We start from the raw sequence: 24865 nt of genomic DNA, 5'->3' as shown, positions 1-24865 counted from the left end.
GGCATATGGTTTCCCAGGTCCAAGCTCCCAGGCTTGTTATTATAGTGATCTCATCAGAGTCACAGTGCAGAAAGCCCTGCTTGGGTTGCCCAAAGAAAACCAGGCTTGCAAGAGCACCCCTGTACTCTCCAGCCCGGAGCCATGGAATTCATGACTGTGGCCGTGGTAAATCACTAACTCACCGTGAATTAACCACAGAAAGTCATCACAATCAGTACCATAACAGGAGAGAGAAATGGGATTTTTCACAATGAGCTTTTCATTTTCAATTAAACAGCAAAACTAGAATTAAATAAACCAGGTACCGCCTTGCAGAGCCAATAATATCTTATAATTACGGTCATTTGGCAAGTTATATCATCAGACCAAGCAGAATGCCAAAAACAAACTAACTCTACTTATATTATATAGTAAATCGTAGCTGTGAGAAAAAGGCCTAAGAGCGAACAAAATCTAAATCCATACAATTTACTCACAGGAACACACCAGTGTGTCTGACTCATTTACTCTTACTAGTTGTTTTCTAAGGCAGCAGCAGGTTAGAATGTAAACTCTGAGAGAGAGGAATTTTCTGTTGAATTTGTTCACTGATGTATCCCTATCACCAAGAGCAGAACTTAAGTATCTGTCGAATGATGAGAGAATGAGCCCTGACGTGTCCCCTCCGATTTGGCTATGGTCCAGCCCCTCCCGATGATGTCACCACTCAACTACTTCACACTGGAGGCCCCCAAAATGTCTGTCTTTGCAACCTCTGGTTTAAATGCTGTAATAGACTATTAACCTGAAAGTAGAAACTCTAAATGACTGATGAGATTTCTTTTAGGAATGTAAATACTCTCTGTGATCTTGTTTCCACTGGTGATTTGGTTAGCACCGTGTTTTTAACTGGCAAGGTAAATTGTTTCCTACTAGATTGTAAACTCCTTCAGACTTGGTATTAGGGCAAATTGGCCAAATGAAGCCGGAAAGTGAAATTTTAGCTCAGTTCCTAGGCTTTGCAACCTTTGCTCCCTCCAAACTGAACTCTATCTGGACAGGAATAGTGTCTGAGTAATTGTTTTTGATCCCCTGATGTTACCTGGCAGATTGTAGGCATTCAATGGCTTCCTTGTTTTCAGTTTGAATCCCAACACTTCTTTTTGGACTAACATTCTGTTTAAGAGTTTTGTGGCCCTAATGATATTTCCAGTAAGGGCCAGGAATCCACTAAATCCATGGTAAGCAATTGATTCTTGCTAAGGCCTAATTTAAGAAAAGTTCAGATGTTTAAAAGTCATGTTTGCTTGTTTGTTTGTTTCACTTGAAATAAAAATAGTATCAGCCATGATGGCTCATACCTATAATCCCAGCACTTTGGGAGGCTGAGGCAGGAGGATTGCTTGAGGCCAGGAGTTTGAGATTAGCCTGGGCAACACAGCAAGACTCCATCTCTACAAAAAGTTTTAAAAACTAGCCAGGTGCAGTGGCATGTGCCTGTAATCCCACCTACTTAAGAGGATAAGACAGGAGGATCCCTTGAACCCAGGAGTTCAAGGCTGCAGTGAGCTATAATTGTGCAATGGTACTCCAGTCTGGGTGACAAGGTAAAACATCATCTCAAAAAAATAAAAAATACAAATAAAATAGCTTATTGAGTTCAATGGGGCAGGGCGATGGGACAGAATAGAAATGTACCTAGAATACTACCTTTTCTTTTTTTTTTTTTAGAGACAGGGTCTCACTCTGACATCCAGGCTGGAATGCAGTAGCACAATCATAGCTCACTGTAACCTCTCCTGCGCTCCGGCAATCCTCCTGCCCCAGTCTCCCAAGTAGGTAGGACTATAACTGCATGCCACTTGCCCAGGTAAAAATATTTTTTTTTGTAGAGACTGGGGCCTCACTATGCTGCCCAGGCTAGTCTCAACCCCTATCCTTAAGCAGTCCTCCCGCCTTGGCCTCCCAAATCCCTGGGGTTATAAGCATGAGCCACTGCACCTGGCTCCAACTTTATCGAATAGAGGAATGTCATTACTTTTTAAGTCAAGAAGTTACTGTCTGGGCATCTCTGAGAAATAATGACACAGGGGCGGTTAGGCAGTAACAACACAGCTGGGTAGTTTTCTGATTCTTGATATTTATATAAAACTTCACAGTTCATAGGAGGTAGCCACTATCCCAACAATCCTTCAGGAAAATGATTGCCATATTCCCACAGTCCTAGAATAACATAAATTGTGAGTTATCCCACTATTACAACTTTTCAAGAAAAAGGAAAAATTAAGAAACACTACTATATTAAATATATACACCTACGATGCCAATCCCATCTTATTTCAGAAACATTAAAATAAGGAGGGAAAAAAGGGCACCATAGACTTGGGGAAAACAGACTAGGCCTCTAATCTTGAAGTGACCTGCTCAAAGTCGCTCAAAGTCACTCAAATGATTTACCAGCAGAACTAGGGTTAGGGCATCTTCAATCCTTTCATGCAACAACAGCTGGGCACCAATAAATGCAGACACAGGAAAAACAGAGATAAACAACAGGCAGTCCCTGGGCCTCCATGAAGCCCTCCACTGGTAACAGACTCTGTTTTCTGCTTGGGAAGTCAGAACAGTGCAGGCAGAAAGCCAGAGAGCACAAATAGCTCTCCTTTCCCAAAAGGCTGGCTGCCAGGGCACTCTGGCTTCTCTCTGTTGCTGTTAAATTACTTCAGTGTGACCTGGTCCCCAGAGCCCAACATGCCACAAGCCTCACCCAGGTAGGTCCTGGAGAAGACAAGTCACTCCCTACCCCCAGCAGCTGTTCTGTCTGGCTGGAAACAGGCATAGCTGGTTTCCTTAGGCAATTTGTACATGCAAGGAAGGTGGCCTGGGAGCACACCAAACTGTTCACAGTGCAAGCCTAAGGTATGAGAGGCGGTGGAGGGAGCAGTATCTGCTTTATTCCCTTCTCTAGAGTCTGGATTATTTTAAAGGTAATTAAAAAAAATTCAAATCTGGAAAAAGAAACCAAGAAAGGCAAGAACATGCAAGTTGGATTTAGGAAGATTAGGATTGAAATCGAGGCTTTCCATTGACTTGCTGTGTGATCTGGAACCAGTGACCTCCTGGGCCTCCATTTTCTACCTACTCATAGGGTTACTCTGAGGTGCACTCTGCAAAGAGCACTCTCTTTCCACCTCCCCAACAATCCTGGCCACACTTGGTCACTGCCGGTGGACCCTTATATGGCAGGGGTGGTCCCACTTTTTGCTTTTTCCTGTTATCATATCTAACCCATTAGGTGTTTAAAATTACCTGGGGAAAAGTACAGGCAGAAAACAAAATATAAACCCTCAATATATATTATATACTAAATATACACTATGATCACAACTATGATATTTTAAAAATCTATTTAAGAAAAGTGGTGGTTGCTACCTAGCTTCAGCATTAGCATATCTTAGGGCAGGTAAGAATAGTTGGGGAGAAGTATTTTAGGAATTGTTGAAATAATTATATGGGACATTCAGTCATATGAATGAAAGTCTTGTCACTTTCACCACAACTCCAAAACACATATCCCATATTGATACTGTACCACAAAAATGGGAACAAAAGACACTGGGAACTACTTGAAGGGGCATGGTGGGAGAATGGTGAGGGTCAAAAAACTACACGTCAGGTACTATCCTCACTACCTGGGTGAAGAAATCCTTTGTACACCAAACTCCACCAACACACAATTTACACATGGAACAAACCTGCACATGTATCCCCTAAACCTAAAACAAAAGTTGAGAGAAGAAAAAAAAAAATACCCTATCAGCAAAAACTGGTGTCTCCCACTTCTTTTTCCCCATCAATTTACTCATAAATTGTTTGAGAGTATAGCAGGGATCCCAGCGTGAGAACCGGAAGTATGAATAAAAAGCAGATGTGTCTGTAATATAGGCCCTCAGGGAGTATATGTGCACACAGGATCAGGAAGCCTCTTGAGAAGGAACTCACACCAGGGCGAGGATGAATTCAGATGCACAAGTTTAGTTTCCCCCCGAGACTTTATGAACTAATAGGCAGGAATTGATGTAGGCTGGATTTCCTCAAGATCTAGTACAGGCTGAACAATGGAAACACCGTTTTCATTGTCATTGCAGGGGGTGGAGGGTCCGAGGAAAAGAATGTTACATGGCAAGGGAACGACTCAGATTTTCTGGAAATCTTTTATAATCCCATACATATAAAACATCATACAAAGGCCAGAAGCAGTGGCTCATGCCTGTAATCCCAGTACTTTGGGAGGCCGAGGCGGGTGGATCGCAAGGTCAGGAGTTCAAGACCAGCCTGGCCAATATGGTGAAACCCCGTCTCTACTAAAAATACAAAAATTAGCTGGGTGTGGTGGTGGGTGCCTGTAATCCCAGCTACCTGGGAGGCTGAGGCAGGAGAATTGCTTGAACCTGGGAGGTAGAGGATGCAGTGAGCCGAGACAGTGCCACTACACTCCAGTCTCGGTTACAGAGCAAGACTCCGTCTAAAAAAGAAAAGAAAAGAAAAAAAAAACATGCAGAGAGAAAAATGCATATTTCTAAAATAGCACTACAAGTATGTCATTGTCACCATCCAAAAAGCTTCCACAAACCAATCAGGCAATCTATATAAAAAGAAGTTCAAACCCTTTGACCCACCTACCAAGGCTGCTTCAGGAAAACTCTCATAACAATATAAACCAAAAATATGGAAAAACTTCATCTCACACTGTGCTCAAAGCAAGGCAATTTGCAACATCAAAAAATTATGTCCCCTACCTTCTAACTTCAAACCTCACTGACAGGTGTCATGATCACTAAGCCTCAATACAATACAAATTCATGCTTGACTTCTTCATGAGGTTCAAATTAGCCAATACATAGACAAGAACTCAATAAGCATTTGTAAATCCCTCAACTATTTCAAAAGCTTAAAAATGCAAAAAGCTCATATTTCAGAAAATAAAGGAACAGTAGAAACAAAAGCATCAAGTGTTTTAAAAGCACACATACACTTGTGTTTTGGAAATCACCTGTGCAGTGAGCCCTGAACTAGTTGGCAAACAACAATCCCTGCCAGATAGAAAAGTAACTGTCCAAGGCCCCATGTCCAGCTGCCACTAATGGGTCACACAGGCCAAAAAAAGAAAAAAGAAAAGAAAAGAAAATGGAACTCTGGGCGAAACTGAACCCATATCTGTTCTCTGCCCCTGCCCTTGAGCCTTAATGTTTCAGATCTCAGCTTAACTGATTTTGGAAATAAAGTACTTATTAGAGTACCTAGATATCATCATTGCTTGTTATGGATTTAGTGGGTAATAAAGAGAATGCAGTTAAGCCTCCAGCCAGTGCCTGGAACACATACATGCTCAGTAAATGTAAGTATTCTTGTTATTGTCATTATTTTTACTATTAAATGAGTAAGTCACATTTGTATAGCTACTAAGAATTTATGTAAAGTGCTTTCAATCCCTGCAATGGTCTTGTAAGAGAAAACTGAGGCTCACGGAAGGTGATAATCTGTCCAAGTTCACACTGCAATCAAATGGTGAAGTTGGGGACTTGATTGCCAGCCAAGGCTCCTTCCCCTTACCAAGGCTGTCTGAATCTGACAATAATGCCTTGTCTCTGTCATGGACATTGTAGCTGATCCCATTGTAACTGATCCCAGTCCCAGCAAAGCCAGTCCAAGTCGAGGTTTCTGTTTCTTACACCCCAAAACATCCTACCAACTACATTTTCTAGTCATGGCACTTACGGATCAGACCTAGTACACATATTCTATCAGGGAGCAATAGCTCCATATCTTCATATGTGGGGCTTTCTAAGCTTACATTAGATCTAACTTTGATTTCCTAGAATCCTGCATGGGCAGAGGAGAAAAAGAAACAATGATATGTACAGCTGTACAAAGGAAACACATATTGCTGGTTTCCCATCACGTGGCTAACTACAGAAGCAGAGGACACCACACTGAGTCCCACTGAAGCTTCTGGCCCCTCTCCCATGACCCCCACCCCCACATGTCATAACAAAGCTCCACATCTGGAAGCCTGATGATCTTCAGCTGCCTCTCTCTGTCCAGAGAGTGTCACATTGCACATTGCCAGGAGAAAAGAAAGAGGGAGAGGAGGTTTCATCAGGGCATGTAGTCTTTTCTTCCAATTGTAATATGGCTGAAGCATCCAAAGTTACCTGTGATGTGTGTTGTTTTGCTAACTCATACTTCAAGTTAGTTTTCAAAAACTGCCATGCAAAATGTAAGCTATGCAACTGTCCTTTGACAATGTTCTATTGAGATCATCAAGTGGTCTTTATTGTATGCCAGAAACCAGCTATCCTTTTGTATCTTTCCCTATTACTGCCCATACTTGGGTTGTGTCCTTCTGAAGTCCAGACCATCCTTAGGACTACCAGGAACCATCCTCCAATGAGAGGCAGGGCCCAGTCAACATCTATCCAGCAGTTTTGCCATTCTCAGCCTCAAGCTTGACCACCTCATGTCCCATAGCATTCACCTCCAATCCATTTCAGCCATGCACTCCCAAAGCCACACTATCTACATATCATCACAAGGTGAAGCCAGCCCTCACTTCTGAAATCTAGAGATGTATTGGGAATTAAGTAGCCTTCTTGAATCCCAACTTTCTATCCTCCAACCATCTCCAACACCCTAACTCTTATTGCACCTGGTTTTCAACCCCCTTGAGCCCTTGGGCCCCTTGCTGCTCCGCTTTCTCCCATTCCATTAACTGGTCCTGCTCTCTTTTCCCTCTTCTTGGCTGCTAGACCTCATGATCCATCACTTTAATTGCTCTCTTGCTAGAAGCACCTCTGTTTCAAACTACTAATCCCCAATTCTGCATCAATCCAAATACCCAAACATTTCCACTCCTGTAACTGGTAAATCAAGTTTTACTGGAGGAAATCTCTCAATCTTGGAGATTAATGGCAAAACATAATTATGAATTCCAACAGAAACGAAGTGCTTGGTGTGACTCAGCAAAAATATATTGCACCTGTTCCTTACACACACTGGTTATTTGAAATCTTAAGTACTCCATGTGCCCCTCATTTTCAGCAGTACAGCATGATGGTACACAGCTTTGCATCCTGGTTCTGCCTCTTAGTCACTGTACAACCTTAGACAAGTAACTTAACCTCTCTGGACTTCAGTTACCTCAATCGTAAATTAGGACAGTTCCATCTTCACAAGGTTGTGGAAAGAATTTAGTGAGTTATCTAGGTAAGGTATTTTAACAATGCTTGCGATATAGAAAGTGCCCAAAACATGTTAGTTACTATTTTGTAGACAGAATTGAGGCCTTAGGTGGGATTTTCCTCCATTTCCTTTCCTTTCTTTCAGTTTATTATTTTCCTCCATTTCCTATTTCTCCAATTTATTTATATCCACACACATCCTTATCTTTTTTCTTCCTCTTTCGAAGAAAGACTTGTCACTCTATAGTCTTGCCAGCTAGTATCCCATCTTACTTTTTTCTGTATTTTGAACCTAGACCTTTCCACTGGGTTCTCCTTAGCCTATAAATTTACTCATGTGTCTCTTTTTTTGAAAGCAGGAAGGGAGAATGCGAAGGAGAAAAGAAGGGAAGAGAAGGAAAAAGCAGGGAAGAAAACTCCCCTTCAGCCTTACCACCCTTTCTGGCTCTCACTGATTAGTCTCCTCCCTTCACAAACCCAGCCTCTAAGATCCTGTCTATACTGACAATTGCCTCACTTCTCTTCTCATTCCCACCTCAATGGAAGGGAATTTGCCTCCTGTGTCCTCCACACACCACTCGGGCTGTTTTTGACATTATCACCAATGACTCCTAATTGCCAGTGGTTACTCTGGCATCCTTAATTGGCCAATCTCTGTAGAATGTGGCACTGTTGACCTCTCTGTCATGACTAAAACTTGTTTTTCCCTGAGTTTCCATGATAGGAATCTCTACTATTTATCTCTATTTATCTTTCTTCCCCACTGACCTCTGCTTCTTAGTTTCTTTCACTAGATTCTCTTCCTCTGACAACTCATTATATGTTGTGTCATCATTCATTCATTCATTCATTCAACAAGCATATTAAACTCTTACCATATGTCAGGTACCATGACAGCTGCTAGGACCACTTAAGCAGAGGCAGCTGAAGCACCACTCCAGGCACTATTCACAGTGCAGACACGCTACAGAGGCAAACGAAGGACCCCATCCAAAGTTGTGCAATGGCAGTGATGCTATAAAGAAGACACAGTCCTTGCCCTCTTGTTGGACCAGTGAAAAAGACCAAAACACAGCTAGATAATTAGAGAATATAACGAAAGGTGCAGTGACCAAGAGATGCCCTGGGTATCGTGTGAGCACAGCCTAGTTATTCCCCCAAGTTCTTTGACCTGTTTCATACCTCACTCTTTCCCTTTTCCTCAGGAAAAGACATCCAGACAAGTGATTTCAACTGAGCTTCTTAGCTGATGATATGATTTTGAATTTCTTGCCCAGAATATCAAACTTTCTACTACACATTTCTACCACATGCCTTATAGGGCACCAAGCACCAGGAATATAAAAATAATAAATAAAAGTCTTACGATAAGGCATGATTCTTATTTTCCATCTGCACCACTTTAACAGACCCTCTGGGGCCTTTCTGCAAACCCCATTCAGAGTTATCTATTCGAAACACAAGCTAATTTTATCACCAAATCCCCACTCCCACCCACTCCCTTGTTCAAAAACTGCCAAAGCAAAATCAAAACCCCTTGGTGGTGTGATGTACCAGACCCTGATGCTCTCACTCCAGCCTGCTCCTCTAGTCTTCTCCAGCCCCCTGGCCACACACATTCCCGTCAGCCACGCCACACCACCCAAAGATGAACAGTGCTTTCAATTCCAAGGCAATTCCCACCTCAGCGCTTTTGCATCTGTTGCTCCTACTGCCTAGAAGGTTCGCCCCATGAATTTCTACATTTATTTAATGGTTTGACCAACCTCAGCAATGCTAAGAGCCTCTGGCTCTGCACGCCCATAGCAGGTGATCGCTTATGGGACTCATTCCAATGCTGTAATACTTTGTATGTGTACAAAGGCCCTTCCTCAAAGGCTTTCCATCTCATGGGAAGTGTCTTCCCCAGAAAAAGGTAAGCCTTTGAAGAATAACCCTCACACATGGCAGGGCCTCGTGCGTGTTTGCCTGGGAAGAGGTAAATTCATGAAGTTATTTTTAGCATTGTTTAATCACAATATTTTTTGTTAGAAACTTTAAAGGTAATTAATTATATTTCATCTAAATCAAATGTCTCTTCTACAGATTCTGCTTAAAGATGTTAAAAGCTAAACTGAGGCCAGGAGCAGTGGCTCACACCTGTAATCCCAGCACTTTGGGAGGCCAAGGCGGGTGGATTGCCTGAACTCAGGAGTTTGCAACCAGTCTGGGCAACACGGTGAAACTCTGTCTCTATTGAAATACAAAAAAATTACCCGGGCGTGGCGCCGTGTGCCTGTAGTCCCAGCTACTCGGGAGGCTGAGGCAGAATTTGTTTGAACCCGGGAGGCGGAGGTTGCCGTGGGCCAAGATCATGCCACTGCACTCCAGCCTGGGTGACAGAACAAAACATCATCTCAAAAAAAAAAAAAGCTAAACTGAAATTCAACCTTAACAGAGCCTACATTAGCAGTCAATTAGGTATACTATCATGCAAGAATTGACAAAGAGAGCAGAATATGCCAGGAACATTCTGAGATGCCAATTTGGGTCCATCAATTACTGAGCAATACTTGAAATTTTAGTTAGACCTTCATCTGTAATAAAATCAGGATATATGGTTGTTTACATTTTATCTTTTTTTGAATGTGGAAGACAATGAAAGAAGTCAATTTCAGGAAGTAAGAAAGGAATGAAAAAAATGCATGGGGCTTAATTTTGATAAAATGAAGAGTCCCTTAATCACTGGAACACCTTAATTATCAAGTAAAATAATTTTAACAAGTATCTTATTTATAAGTATTTATTTGTTCTTTATCTAAGTACTCTGCCTTTTTCTAAGAGTGTTTTTGAATTTTTTAATTAAGTTAATAGCTGTTGCCAGGTGATCCTTGTGACTAAATTTGCCAAAGAGCTGGCTGGCATGGAGGGCGGAGTCTGTGTCAATAAAACACAATAAGCTACAGACCCATGTGGAATGGGGATTGGCCCTAAACCTCCACAGGATCACACCCAAAACCTGGCAGTCACTATTCAAGTTCCACAAGGGAGAACTAAGATACGGGGGAAATGTCTGGATTTTTAAATTTAAGAAACCATGATATTTCTTAACAAATAATTTTATGTCAAAAAATGCCACAACGGCTGTCTGCATTGCCAAACCACTAGGTAACCACTCAAGTTTATCCTCTCATTGTGCACTTCAACCTGCATGTAGAAGGGGCCCCAGTGATTTGTGCATGATGCAGGGTTTTCAAAGAAAGGATAAGCATCCTTGGCTGGTTTCCAAGCCCTGTCCTCTGACCCCATCACGCTACCTCCCACTCCCACACATGTATACCCATGCATCAACTCTTTTGGCAGTTATGTACAACTGTACGTAGGGGAATTATAAGATTAAAATAAGAAATGCAAACTTCATTAACCAAAATGTGCATTTGGTTAACATGAGTACAGAGAAGGGCACTTAGCCCAGTATGGCTATTCCCCAGAATTTTATCTTTGACCCATCTCACCTCTCTCTAGAAACACTCTCCCAGGAGACATCTGACTTGAACTGAGTCCCTATACTGATAACTCCCAAGCTATAGTTCTTGCCCTAAATATCTAACTGCTCACTTGGTTATCTCTATCCACAGGCACCTAAGTTATAAAGTTAGTAAAACCAAAAATTTCCCAGGCTTTTCAACACAGATGCACAGTAGTAGCTTGAAACAATTAGGAGCTGGTAGAATATAAAACAAGTATGGCAAGGAAAAGGAAGCAGAAACTTAGAAACATGTGGCCCAGTGACTTACAAACTTATTTTGGCCAAGAAATCCTTTGTTCAAATAAAATCTTACTTGGAAACCAAATATGTGAAATCAAGAACAGGACACCTGCTCAGATAGCAGAAGGGGCCACCAGAAAGGAGCCCAAAGTTTGAAGCTGGACATCAGTCTGCCACCCATCACCCTCATGCCCTGTAAAACAGCTCCAGAGGTGCTCCTTGATACTCCCAGGAATTTACAAGATACAGTTTAAAATCTACTAGTCAAAATCCATTAAGATTTTTATTTGTGGATAAGAATTTATTTATTTTTATTACAAAACCAACAGTTAAAGCATAATTTGGGGAAGCTAACTGGTAACAGTGGGTGAGAATCTCCATGAGCATTAAAACCAAATAAGAACAAATTAAAAAAATAAGTGGCTGAGCTGAGCGTGGTAGCTCACGCCTGAAATCCCAGCATTTTGGGAGGCCAAGGCAGGCAGATCACTTGAGGTCAGAAGTTTGAGACCAGCCTGACCAACATAGTGAAACCCCATCTCTACCAAAAATACAAAAATTAGCTGGGCATGGGGGCAGGTGCCTGTAATCCCAGCTACTCAGGAGACTGAGGCAGGACAATCGCTTGAACCCAGGAGGCAGAGGTTGCAGTGAGCCAAGATCATGCCATTGCACTCCAGTCTGGGTGAAAGAGTGAGACTCCACCTCAAAAAAACAAAAATAAAAAAACTAAAAAATAAGGGGCTGGCATGGTAGCTAACATCTATAATCTCAGCACTTTGAGATGCTGAGGCGAGAGGATTGCTTGAGCCCAGGAGTTTAAGTCCAGCCTGGAAAAACATAGTAAGACCCCATTTCTGCTGGGCATGGTGGTGCACACCTGTAGTTCCAGCTACTTTGGAAGCTCAAGCGGGAGGATTGCTTGAGCCTAGTAGTTCAAGGCTGCACTGAGCCATCATTGCACCACTGCACTCCAGCCTGGGTGACAGTGAGACCCCATCTCTTTAAAAAAAAGAGAGAGAGAGAGAGAGAGAGGGAGAGAGAGAAAAGATAAAAAGAAAAAAAGAGGTGAATTCTAAGTAGAAGCAGTCCACTAGATCCATCTTCAGAATCTGTATCAGTCACCTCACCACATTTTCTCAAAAACAATAAATCTTAACGACAAGGAAAACTCGAAAATTAATCGTACTTTGTTGAAGTCACATAGGGCAAGGTTTAAACTTCTATCTTTCTTACATAAGAGTCCTATATAATATCTTTCTTATATAAAAGTCTGGCCAGGCATGGTGGCTCATGCCTGTAGTCCTAGCTACTCGGGAGGTTGAGATGGGAGAAATGCTTGAGCCTGGGAGGTCGAGGCTGCAGTGGGCCCTGATAAGGCCACTGCACTCCAGCCTGGGTGACAAAGTGAGACCCTGTCCCAAGAAAACCCTTTTTATGCAATTTGACACAATAGAATAAAAAGAGAAAGTTTTCAGACAAAGTTCGAGCATTAAGGTTGACAACTCAATCAATTTAAAGAAACACATAATAAAGGACACATCTGTAAGTATTTTAGAGGAAACAGATTATTGTTGTAGAGTAAAAGGCCAAATTATTGTCCTAAACAAAAATACGCATATGGTACCACAATCATCAAAAACTTGAAACTAGCTGGTTAGTTAATTTATTGGTTGACAGTAATTATACCAATTGGGTTGATTTGGTTGTTTTCACATCTTATAAACATAAGCTTAGTAAATTCCACAGAGAAGGAAAAAAAAATTACTGAACATTCATTCAACCATTGGGAAAAGCTTTCCATATAATGAACGGGCCCTCTATAGAGAAAATGCCCACACAAAAAATTTCCATTATATGTTAAGAAGATACCACAACATGAAATTTTGTGTTTCAATAAAATTTTTTTCTAAGGAAGCATAAAATTAATATTATATATATCCATAGTTTCTCAACCCTGGTTGTACATGAGATTCACCAGAGAGATTTAAAAACTACCGATACCCTAGCCCTGTATCTCAGACCTACTGAATCAGAATTTTTCAGAGTAGGACATTAGTACCAGTTTTTTTCCTTCCTCAGGTGATTCTAATGTGTAGGTGGGGTTGAGAACCATTGATACAGAGTCTTCAATCAACTGATTATGGATACTAGGTTGTCAGGTGTCAACCTGAACAGACCATTTATTTTTTATATCATTTATGCCTGTGAGTTTGGGCTACCACTATTCATAACTATTTAACAATGATGGTTAAGGCTGGTTTTTGATAGTTGTCTGGTTGAACTATCGCTGCCTGAAGAAGCAGCACTCTGTTCTCCCTTATGAGATTTAATTTTGTTGCGAGTTTTTATTTTTTTGGTGGTTCCTTCAAATGAATGTGGTTGCTTTGAAGTTACAGGTTCAGAGAGCTGAAATTGCTGTTTCAAGAAATACATCTGGTTTCAGTAGATAAATACAAACTCACTCCCATGGAAAGTATTCCATCAAGCAAAGTGGAATTACAAAAATAATACCAGTTGGTCCCAAAATAAGTAATTATGACCCTAATTTATAACATGTCAAATAAACCACAAAATGATTACTTGTGCTCAGAAATATTTTGAAAAAAAAAAAAACATAGTCTACAAATGTTTTGGGTGATAAATTTTAAGTATTGGTGTAGTAACATTTTATGTAGCTACTTTATTTACATATATGAACCACGGAGCCAGAAGACGGTGTTAGGGGGAAACAGTTGCTGATTTTTATGGTGATTTGGAAGTTTGGAAACTGAGTCCCAATTTCCTTTACAGTCTTTTTTTTTTTTTTTTTTTTGAGACAAGAGTCTCGCTCTGTTGCCCAGGCCGATCTCGACTCACTGCAACCTCTGCCTCCCCAGTTCAAGTGATCCTCCTGCCTCAGCCCCACTAGTAGCTGGGATTACAGGCACGCGCCACCACGCCCAGCTAATTTTTGTATTTTTAGTAGAGACGGGGTTTCGCCATATTGGCGAGGCTAGTCTTGAATTCCTGACATCAGGTGATCCACCCGCCTTGGCCTCCCAAAGTGCTGGGATTACAGGCGTGAACCACCACGCCTGGCCTCCTTTACAGTCTTAAGTGACTAATGCTATATCTATAAGAGGCTTATAGACATGGAATTTCTCTCTACATAGGGAGATGAGTTATTTTCAAAATATACAGGGTACCCTCAGAAATGGAAACATTAGAAGCTCTCAGCAGTAATCAGAAGTCAGGAAAAGCAGAGTCAAAAAGTTGATACAACATATTTCGAACATTTTGTTTCAATTTGTATCATAAACAAAAAATTCATTCACTAATCTTTGGATATTGGGTCATGATTGGAGTTCTATGTTATTTTTCTTGGTTAATCCACATCCAGATTTCCTGCTTCCATTTCTTAAAGAAGAGCAGGGCCTTATTAGAGCCTGTGAAAAAACCTGAATGCAAAATCATCCTAGAAATTTTTACTGTACTCTTCAAATCTCTTATCACTATGCCACACCTAAGTACTCATCCCTCTTTCTTTTGTAATTTGCTTGTTCATGTTGCTTTTTTAAAAGCTTTACAGTATTTTTATAAATTGAGATAAAATTCACGTAAACTTCACTATTTTAACACTTTTAAAGTGTACAATTTGGTGGTTTGTATATATTTACAATGCTGTGCATTCACCACCTCATTATCTAATTCCAGAACATAGCCCTCACCCCAAAAAAGAAACCCTTCATCCATCATCAATCACTATCTATTTCCCCTACCCCACTTCCCTGGCAATCACTAATCCACTTTTTGTTGATATGCATTTGCCTATTATGGACATTTCATATAAATCATACAACATGTGGTCTTTTTATCTCACTTCTTTCACTTAGCATAATGTTTTCAAGGTTCATCCATGTTGCAGCATGTGTTGATATATTTTTTTTAACATTACTTACTTTTATGGGCCCATATAGTAATCAACTTAGTTCGCACAGAAATATCATTCTTTGTTTAGCACTCATATTACATCAGTTTATGCAATATTTCATTAAATCACAAAATTACAATACAAATCACAAAAGTACAATGGTACTTTGGGAGGCCAAAGCGGGTAGATCACCTGAGGTCAGGAGTTCGAGACCAGCCTGGCCAATATGGTGATACCCTGTCTCTACTAAAAAAAAGAGTGGCCAGGCGCGGTGGCTCAAGCCTGTAATCCCAGCACTTTGGGAGGCCGGGACGGGCGGATCACGAGGTCAGGAGATCCAGACCATCCTGGCTAACACGGTGAAACCCCGTCTCTACTAAAAAAATACAAAAAACTAGCCGGGCGAGGTGGCGGGCGCCTATAGTCCCAGCTACTCGGGAGGCTGAGGCAGGAGAATGGCGAAAACCCGGGAGGCGGAGCTTGCAGTGAGCGGAGATGCGGCCACGGCACTCCAGCCTGGGCGACAGAGCGAGACTCCGTCTCAAAAAAAAAAAAAAAAAAAAGTACAAAAATTAGCCAGGCATGGTGGTAGATGCCTGTAATCCCAGCTACTCAGGAGGCTGAGGTGGGAAAATCGCGTGAACCAGGGAGGCGGACGTTGCAGGGAGTCGAAATAGCACCACTGCACTCTAGCCTGCGTTTCAGAGCAAGACTCTGTCTGAAAGAAAAAATAATAATACAATAGCAAAGTACTACTGGCATAAACTGGACTGTAACCAAACACGACTGTAAGCATGCACCTGACCTAGTAACAGCCAAGTATACAAATTTATTAAGATGACAGCTATTTCCCACAGCGGTCTCTGTGTCTGAGCCACAACCAGGATGTGTTTCAGAGAAGGAGAGCACTGGTTAACCCAATGAGTTGTTTCAGTGTTGGGCAGTATTTCATTAGGCAGAACAGAGTCAGATGCATGCAGAGGGGCAGAGAGGTGATAAGTGTCTATTATACAACCTAACACAGCCTCAACTTGTTCCCAAGAGGAAGTTTTCTAGTGTCTTCAAAAAGAGGCAAGGATGTGCTCCCGTAAAGACAGGTATATCCTCTGCCTCTATAAAAGCTTTACCATGCTTTACTATCTTTCGAGAAGCAACTCCAATGTGCCCTTCTCTACAAAGTCTTCCCTAACCCTCAAATCTTCACAGTGCCTGCCTGCCTGCTCTCTCTTCTGTTTAATTCCCCAAGTACTTATGCATCTCTTACGGTAGTTAGAATTGGTATGACAGCCAGCCATACAATGTCCTCTCTTCCATACCAGGATGTCAGCTGCATCACAGGCATGTTCTGTGTCTTTACACGTCCTGCTGTCACCAGCACCAGAAAAGAGATGCTCAAAACACAATCTTCACACAAATCCTTACACAAATCTTTTAAAAAGGAGTAGAAGTTCAGTCAATATTCATTAAATTAATAAATGAATGAGCACATGAGTTAAATAATTAATTAATTTCATGCAACGTCTTACCTGGCTACAGCAATTCCCCCTACTCGTCAATGTGCGGTAAATGAAGGAAGGATGTGTATGTGATGGGGCACAGTGGTGGGTGAATGAAGAAAAAAAAATCAGCTATTCCATGTGCCTAGCATGCATCAGAAATTGTGACTCTTCTCCAGATGTTCAACAGACACCACCTTCAAACAGGACATTGTTAGATAATGACACTTTCTGATGTCCTTTGATGTAGAGCACATTAAAAATATTATCAGAGAGAGAATCTTTCTGTTCAAAATCCCCCAACATCTTCAACTGTGCATTTAGTTTTCGTCAATTAAATTATTATACCATTTCAAGGGGTGACTTTTTATATACACTGGAAAGGTACCCATAAGAAAATAGCTTCCAAATTGGCAATTTTTAAAAGCAAAGCAACTGGTTAGGTGAGGAATGCATAAACAACCCCAAAAGCAGCACTGAATACTTTTCTTTGGCTGTATACGACTGAAAAACTGCCAAGTTCATTTTGATAAGCCTTTGTTAAAAACAATAAACATGCCTGAGCTTGCAAACCATGCTGTTTTGAAGAAAAAGCAATTGAGGGAATTAGAAAATGCTTAAAACTGGAATGTCTGATTAAAAAGAAAAACTATTGTGGAAACGGATTTACCAATAAGTTGTAACACTGTGCAGTCTATAAACGTGGAGGAAAGTGGGGGACAAAATGTAAAGTGAGACAAAACAACAACAGAACACCATCTTCATAAATAAATAAAAAGCTACATCTTATAAACTGATTTAATTAGTCTCCAATACTAACACGGTACCATTAACAGTCTTAAGAAAACAAATCATCCCGTGCTTCAAGTTTAGTCACCACGGTGATGTCCCTGCAATAAAGGAAATGTAATTTCATTGACTCCAAATGAACATATATTAAATAACCAAATGTGGGAACTGCAATTCACTTACAGTAAAATGTCAGCTCATAAAAGTCAAAGTAACTTCACCTGAATTTGTTTTTTGTTGTTGTTGTTTTGTTTTTGTTTTTCCATGATTATAAGATTCTCAGAATCGTAGGATTGGAAGGAAGATAGTTTGGATCACTTATGTTTATTTTCCTGCTTAGGTAAAACTGAAATTCTCTTGTATCTGTCTAAGAAATCCTGGAAAAATTCTAATGAATAAATTGTAACTTGATCTCCATAGGATCAAAGTTCTTTGTTTTGTTCATTGACACATCCCAAATGCCCAGAACAGCACTAGGCATACAGCAGGCACTCAATAAATATCTGCTAAATTGAAATAAATTGAAAAATATGCAGTGCAATGCAATGTTAAATAAGTCAGTTTGAAATTCCTTTCTTAGCTTTGTTTTGGTCATAGTATTAATCACAACAAACAAACAGTCCTCATATAAACCACTTCAACACTATAATTCATGTTTTTACTTCTGATCAATCATTACCATAGAGGGTGCTGAGAATCAGAAAAGACTCCAAGGAAAGATGGGAGTAGAGTTACTCCCGTCTATTTGGACTAATTTTCTTCTTCTGGGCATTCACCTGAGATATATGTGCATATCCATAATATAAATAATTTAAAATATCACTTAAAATTAAAGGTTTGCATCTTTAAAAACTGTGCCACAAAAGCAATTTGATTAAATCAACTTCTCATCTATTTCAGAATCCCATCAGTTAAAAAAACAAACATAAAAAATAAGAACAGGAAAATGATATGATTAGGTGATGCTAGTCATATTATTTTTGCTCAAAACGCCTAGAGGCAATATGCCTTGGAAAACTGAGTTAGGTTGGAATGAGATCTGGATTCTAGTGTTGATTTCATCACCAGTTAACAATATGAATTCAGCCAACCCTTGCCAACCTGGATCTGAGCTTCCGGGGCTGTAAGGTGAAGGGTTTGAATTTAGTAGATGGTCTCCAAAGCCTTTCAGTTTCAAAGTTTCTCTAAACCCTGTAATTATAAGTGACCAAATCCAGTTCACCTAATTACTACCACTACTCTTTTACATCCTTCATTTCTTCAACAAACATCCGGTCACCTTGGGGACGCGGGGGTGGGGGGGATGTCAAACACCATTAGCCATAGTTTGGCATGACATTTATGGAGGGGGAGCGACAAAGTATGCAAGGGCAGCTAGCTGATGATTGTAAATGTTAGTGAGCTTGGACACCTGTGGAGTGAATGTGTTTCTGAATTTGAAAGGCTGGAAGATTTTCCCCCTGGGCTAAGCTGGTGGCGCCGTGGGAGTGCCTAGCTCTGAGCAAAGAAACAGGTAGCATGAACTAATTAGAGGCTCTTCAAAATGAGAGTGTTTAACCAGTGTCCTGGCAGGACCCGTCTGACTCGACATTTTAAAAAATTATGGCCAGGCACGGTGGCTCACGCCTGTAATCCCATCACTTTGGGAGGCTAAAGCGGGCAGATCACTTGAGCCCAGGAGCTCGAGAGCAAACCGGGCGACATGGCGAAACTCTGTATCTGAAAAAAAAAAAAAAAAAAAAAAAAAAATTAGCCGGGAGTGGTGGCGCGCACCTTTAGTCCCAGCTACTCCAGAGGCTGGGGAGGGAGGATCGTTGGAGCCGGGGAGGCGGAGGTTGCAATGAGCTGAGATCGCACCACTACACTTCAGCCCGGGCGACAGAGCGAGACCTTGTCTCTAAATAAATAAATAGTATGAGAGGTTTAGAATGCTGATGTGTGAAAACAAAAGACTAACCAAATAGCCCCAGGACTTACTGGAATTGTGCTTCAAATGTTGTTAGGAACGGTTTTCCGAGTCCACAATACAGGTATCACAGGTTTCTTTGTGGACAAGAAGCAACTGAGAAATTGAGTTCAATCCACTGAAGGTCAGTGTGTTTGTAATATAAAACACAGGGGAAATAAATATTATTGTCTGAGGTGGGGAACAGGGGAGATATTTTTAAAATGTACTATAAACATAAAATCCAGAATGAAATCCAGAAGAAAGACGGTCTCTATTCCACCGAGAAGTCTGCATTTGAAAACCACAAGAGATGGAGATCAAAGCCGCTCGTTCTCCAGCCACCTGCCCAAAAACTCGGACGCAGCGCAGACCCAACCCAGAGAGGGCAAGTGGGCACGTGTCTCCCTCCCAACCCAAGCTGCGCGCCGACGCACCCAAGTTAGGGTCCCAGGCTCCCGGCGAGGGATGGGCGCTAGGGCAGCGGAGAATGGAGCGTCCCCGTCCTCCTCCAGCTCCAAGGGCAGCCCCAGCGCCCCGCCGTCCCGCCGCCCTTCCTTGAGGGATGCCCGTGTCACCTGAGCCACCGCGCCCTCTGCACAACCGAGTCAGGGAGAGGGAAGAGGAGGAGCCGAGGAAGCTTCTTGACCCGGTCGCTGGGGATCTGGGAGCCGGGGCCGCCGGCGAGACTGAGCCCGGGACAGCCCAGCGCTCCAGCGCTCCGCAGCCCGCCCAGAGCGCACAGACCACCCCCATGCCCCGCCCGCCCTCCTGCCACACCCGCCCCCAGCCCGGCCCCGCCGCCTCCTCACCTCGCCGGGACCACTGCAGCCCCGGCAGTAGTGGGCCGACATGCCCCCGGGGCGCACCCGCCGAGCCGCGTCCCTGCGCGGTGGCCCCTTCCCGGGCCCCAGGCGGCGCGATCCGCGCTTCGGTGGGGCGGGGAGCGGACTGGGCGGAGGCGCCGGCGAGGCTGGGGCAGGGGGCCCAGCTGGCAACGCCGGGGGAGGGAAGTGTGGCGCGGAAAATCCCAGTGCTCGGCCTTTGAAATGCACCGGCTCATTCAGCCCCGCCAGCTCGGCGGGGCAGTGGGCCTGGCGGGCGAAGAGGATTTAGCGCGGGGATCCGGTCTAAGTGCTGCGGCTTGACTAGGGGCGAGGGGCGCAGCGGAGAGGAACGTCTGGCGGTTATGTAATGCACTGGCTTTCTGTGTCACCAGCCAGACCGCTCTAGGCCTGCCGGACCCTCCCCGGGAAGAGCCATGACCCCTGACTTCGGCAAGCCGAGGGGAACTCGGTGTTCCCAAAAAGAACTTTTCCTCGCAGGGTCAAAGAGCAAGATCTCGAGAAAAAATACAAGGCCTCCTTTAGGTGTATCTGGCAGGGATCTGGACCCTGCTAGCCAATCCTTCCCATTTCACAGCACAGGAAACTGAAGCTCCAGAATGCTAATGAAAAGCGTTATCTCTTGGAGTCAAAAAGACCTGGGTTCAACGCATCTGAAAATCTCCTAACCTTGGGCAACTTAACTCTCTGAGCCCCACTTTTCCCTGTAAAACAAAGGATAAATAGCGCCCACTTCATGTTGTTTGCTGAGAATGGAATGAGTGAAGTGTAATACAATTCCCCAAACGTTGACTCAAAGCCTGAAAAGGGAGCTGCCAGGACGTACCCGACATAGGACAGGTTCCAGGCCAACTTTCTGTAAAGTCCTTTCCTTGTCAAAAGTAAGCCCTCTGAGCTGACAAGGTCTGGTTCCAATATCTTGGAGCCTACGGCCTCGCTTCTCCAAGAGTGGCCCGTAGACCAACAGCCAGGTCATCACCTGGGTGCTTGCTAAAAATGCGGAATCGCAGGCCCAACCGCGGATCAGAATCTGCATTTTTTTGCAAGATTCCCTGGTGATTTCGCTGTGTGTCAAAATTTCAAAATGAATTAGACTTTTTGGAATTTTTCTTTTCTTTTCTTTTTTGAGAAGGAGTCTCCCTCTGTCGCCCAAGCTGGAGTGCAATGGCGCGATCCTGGCTCACTGCAACCTCCACCTCCCTGGTTCAAACGATTCTCCTGCCTCAGCCTCCCGAGTAGCTGGCATTACGGTCGCGCGCCACCACGCCCGACTAATTTTTTGTATCTTTAGTAGAGATGAGATTTCACCGTGTTGGCCAGGCTGATCTCGAACTCCTCGTGATCTGCCCGACAAAGTTACTGGTCAACAGTAGGGAGCATGTGCCATGCAGCACCACAGGTATTTGTTTTTTTCAGTGAAGGAGTCTCACTTTGTTTGTGTTTTAAAGAAGGGGTTTCACTATGTCGCTCAGGCTAGAGTTCTGTGGTGAGATCATAGCTCATTGCAGTCTTGAACTCCTAGGCTCAAAGGATCCTCCTGCCTCAGCCTCCCCAAGCACTGGGATTACAGGCATGAGCCACTGTGCAAGCTAGGGTTTTTTGTTTTTTGTTTTTTAAATAGTCTAGTAAAGTCCTTTCTCATTTTACCCTCTGGCTATTTTTAGTCTCCACCTCCTCTCAGTTTCCTGCCCTTTAACTATAAATCTGAATTTAAGTCCTATTTTCACTTGCAAAGAAAAACCCTAGGTTAAATCTAAGTGATGATTGTGAATAAATGTTTAAAACACACAAAAGAAGGAACAAATACAGCTTGTAAAAGAATTTATTAGCATTGAAAATGAACCTATAAACGTAGAGGCTGCCCTGAGCCCTGAACTCTCGGCTGTGAAGGTCTTTAGGTTAAAGACTTGAATACCTTCGAGTTTCAGAAAAATGCATCTTTCAGCTAAACATTGCTTTGGGTAGCAAATAAGTCTCCTTTTCCGTTTAAATAATGTAGGACAACAGTTTTTAAAGTCTTGGAGACTAGGACACCGCACAAGTGTTCCTTTCATCTAAGTCACCACTTACAGGGGCTCTAGCAAAGACCAAAGCAAATACTGTGTTTATTCTGTTCAATGCTGTGTCACGGATGTTGTTGTTTCATTAGAAGTTCAGATTTCGTGTATCTGATTCAAACTCTGGCAGGATGATTTTCATCCTTTAAGAGTTCAGTAATTGTGGGTTGATGATGGTGTTGGTGAGTGCAATGCATATAGGCAGTGCCAGATATAGACAGGTCACTTCTGTGTGCCTACCCCTTTGGGGTTCCGCACTCAAGACCTGACATAGCTGCTGACGTGGGGGTAGGCAGCGTGGAAGTGGAGGAAAGGGAGATGCACAAAGCAAAGCAATCTTCTTTCACTGAGGCTGGAGGGTTGGGGGTGGAGAAAGTTGGACTGCTATCACTGTGCAGGAGGAAAGCAAAGCAAAGGTGGATCCCTAGAATCCAACCTAGGAGAAAAGGGAAGGAGCAACATTTCTTCCAAATAGCACTGTCCAACAGAACTTTCTGCAGTGATGGAAATGTGCTATATTTGCACAGTCCCAACACGGCTATAAAATGTGGCTATTTACATTTTAGTTAATTAATTATAATCATAATTAAAACTGAGGTTTCTTGTGCGTGTTTTGCTTTTTTCTTTTTTACTACTAGTCTGTTGCACTAATCACCTTTCAAGTGCTTCATTCCAAGATGTGGCTAATGTCTACCATACTGGACAGCACTCAAAACATTTTCTTCGTCATAGAAAGTTCTACTGCACGGTGATGCTTAGAGGCCAGGATTTTGGCAAAGAAATGAGCCCAGATACTCAGCTTTTCCAAGTTGTAGTCAGAACCTCATCTGTCCAAAAGCAAGTAATAGAATGAAAATTATACCTACATCATTGAGTCCTTATGATAATCAAAATGAGTTAATCTATAGAATGTATTTAATTCAATGCTTTGCATATTATAAATGTGTAAAAAATATTAATCCTTATTAGTATTAATGGTCTTTTACCTTAAAAATATTGGGGAATGACAAAGATTTTTTCCTTGGCCAAACTTTAGTCAGGTTCCTGAGACTTCTCCTAAGACCATGTGTGTATTTCTTTGTAAATTCCAGTTTATCAAAGAACCTGGCGGAATCAGTTTGGCAATAACCTCCCTCCCTACTGACAACTGATCACCCAAGGGTCCCCCATCCTCCACTGTCCTCCAGGTGATATCTAATCACCTTGGCCTGTCTTTAGTAATAATCCTGTCAGGTTGATTTGACTAGAGTGCCATATCCTGTTTCTTGGCTATAAATTCCCGTTTTCCTCTGCTGTATTCAGAGTGGAGCCCCATCTCTCTACCCTAATGCAAGCCTTCATTGTAGTGGCCCCTCTATCTGTCTCAATGGTCCTGAATAGTCTTCTTTACCATGCTGTAACAAGTGTCATTGAATATTTTTTTTCTTTAACAGGGACATGGCATTAATGGTACATCATTATTAGTTAAGTAAACTTTCGCTGATATGCTCAGCTGATCTGGTACCTCCACATGCATTAATAGTTGTATTCTAACTCTCTCCCTTCCTCTTCTTCCCTGCTCAGAATTGAGTACTATTTGTACTATTCTGGCCTGGAGGCACAGCATATTTTGTCAAATCCCTAGCATCTGTAGCCAATAAATAACAAGTGTGTTAACTAAAATCCTATTGCACCATGGTTCAGTGGAATTAATTTTCAGATAGGATTCTGAGAAGCCTGACACCTTAGGGTACATCCATTATGAAAGGAATTGTTTGTTCCTGTTATTTGGTCAAACAAGAATATGTGGACTCAGTAGAGAAAAACGGGAACATTGGCTACAGATAAGTAATAGTTGGGGCGTTCAGGTCAAAATAGAAGCTACTGGAAGGTTGGGGGTTGAAGATGAAACCTTAAGGCTTTTGCCTAAACAGAATTTGAAATTTTATTCTCATGACTAATTAAGATTTTAGGAATAACTACAAACAGCATAAATAAGATGCAAGTATTTTACGTAGTCAACTGTACAGATTAAGGCAATACATGGAAAAGAAAATAGTGAAATTCTTCCTTAGACTCCGATAAACAAATTTTTGAAGAACTGCCTTCTCAAACTCCTGTTCAACTGACTTCTTTAATAACATCGTGTCCTGTGGGCTTGCTGCTTCCTTCCTTCCTTCCTTCCTTCCTTCCTTCCTTCCTTCCTTTCTCTCTCTTTCTTCTTTCTTTCATCCTTTGTTTCTGTCCTCTCGTTCTCTTTCCCTCCCTTCCTTCCTTCCTTCCTTCCTTCTCTCTCTCTCTCTTTCTTTCTTTCTTTTTTTGTTGCTTCTGAGACAGAGCCTCACTCTGTCACCCAGGTTGGAGTGCAGTGGCATCGTCACAGTTCACTGCAGCCTTGATTAGCTAGGTTCAGGTGATCCTCCCACCGCAGCCTCCTGAGTAGCTGGGACTACAGCCGCCCACCGCCACGCCCAGTTAGTTTTTGTATTTTTTGTAGAGACGGAGTTTTGCCATGTTGCCCAGGCTGGTCTCAAACTTGTGGGCTCAAGTGATCCTCCCGCCTTGGCCTACCAAAGTGCTGGGACTACAGCCGTGAGCCACCATGCCCAGCCTAGAGTCCACTTTCTTTATCATCTTTTTTGGTTCCTCTTTCACCAGTCCACTCTTTTCTATGAGCATTTTCTTAGAATTTAGCCCCTATTTCCACTGTCTTTTCTTAATGTTTATTTCCATCCCAGCCCCATGACCGTAGCTAACACCTGCTGTCAACGGCAGTGCCTTTCCAGTTCTGACCTCCCTCTGAACTCCAATTCTTGTTGCCAGATAGCCAGTGAATATTTTCACTTGCATTCTCCCTACACCATCACTTCAGATTT

General features: G+C 42.4%; 1 protein-coding gene across 4 annotated transcripts in view; it reads right to left on the bottom strand.

The window, feature by feature from the left end:
- LOC105480594 (solute carrier family 16 member 12) overlaps nucleotides 1-20303 on the bottom strand; it is a 101065-nt gene extending 80762 nt beyond the window's left edge. Inside the window, exon 1 of one of the 4 annotated variants that reach the window (XM_011739707.3) lies at nucleotides 19921-20303. The gene's annotated coding sequence lies outside the window, so the exon portion shown is untranslated. Of the gene's footprint in view, nucleotides 1-18936; nucleotides 19631-19686; nucleotides 19795-19920 lie in introns of those variants that run through there. The other 3 variants (XM_011739693.3, XM_011739717.3, XM_071069524.1) reach the window with 3 other exon arrangements.
- Nucleotides 20304-24865: the final 4562 nt, after the last annotated feature.

This window comes from Macaca nemestrina, chromosome 9 (assembly GCF_043159975.1).
Source record: "Macaca nemestrina isolate mMacNem1 chromosome 9, mMacNem.hap1, whole genome shotgun sequence".
In the NCBI taxonomy this organism is placed as follows: Eukaryota; Metazoa; Chordata; class Mammalia; order Primates; family Cercopithecidae; genus Macaca; species Macaca nemestrina.
This window is presented reverse-complemented; position numbering and strand designations above follow the sequence as displayed.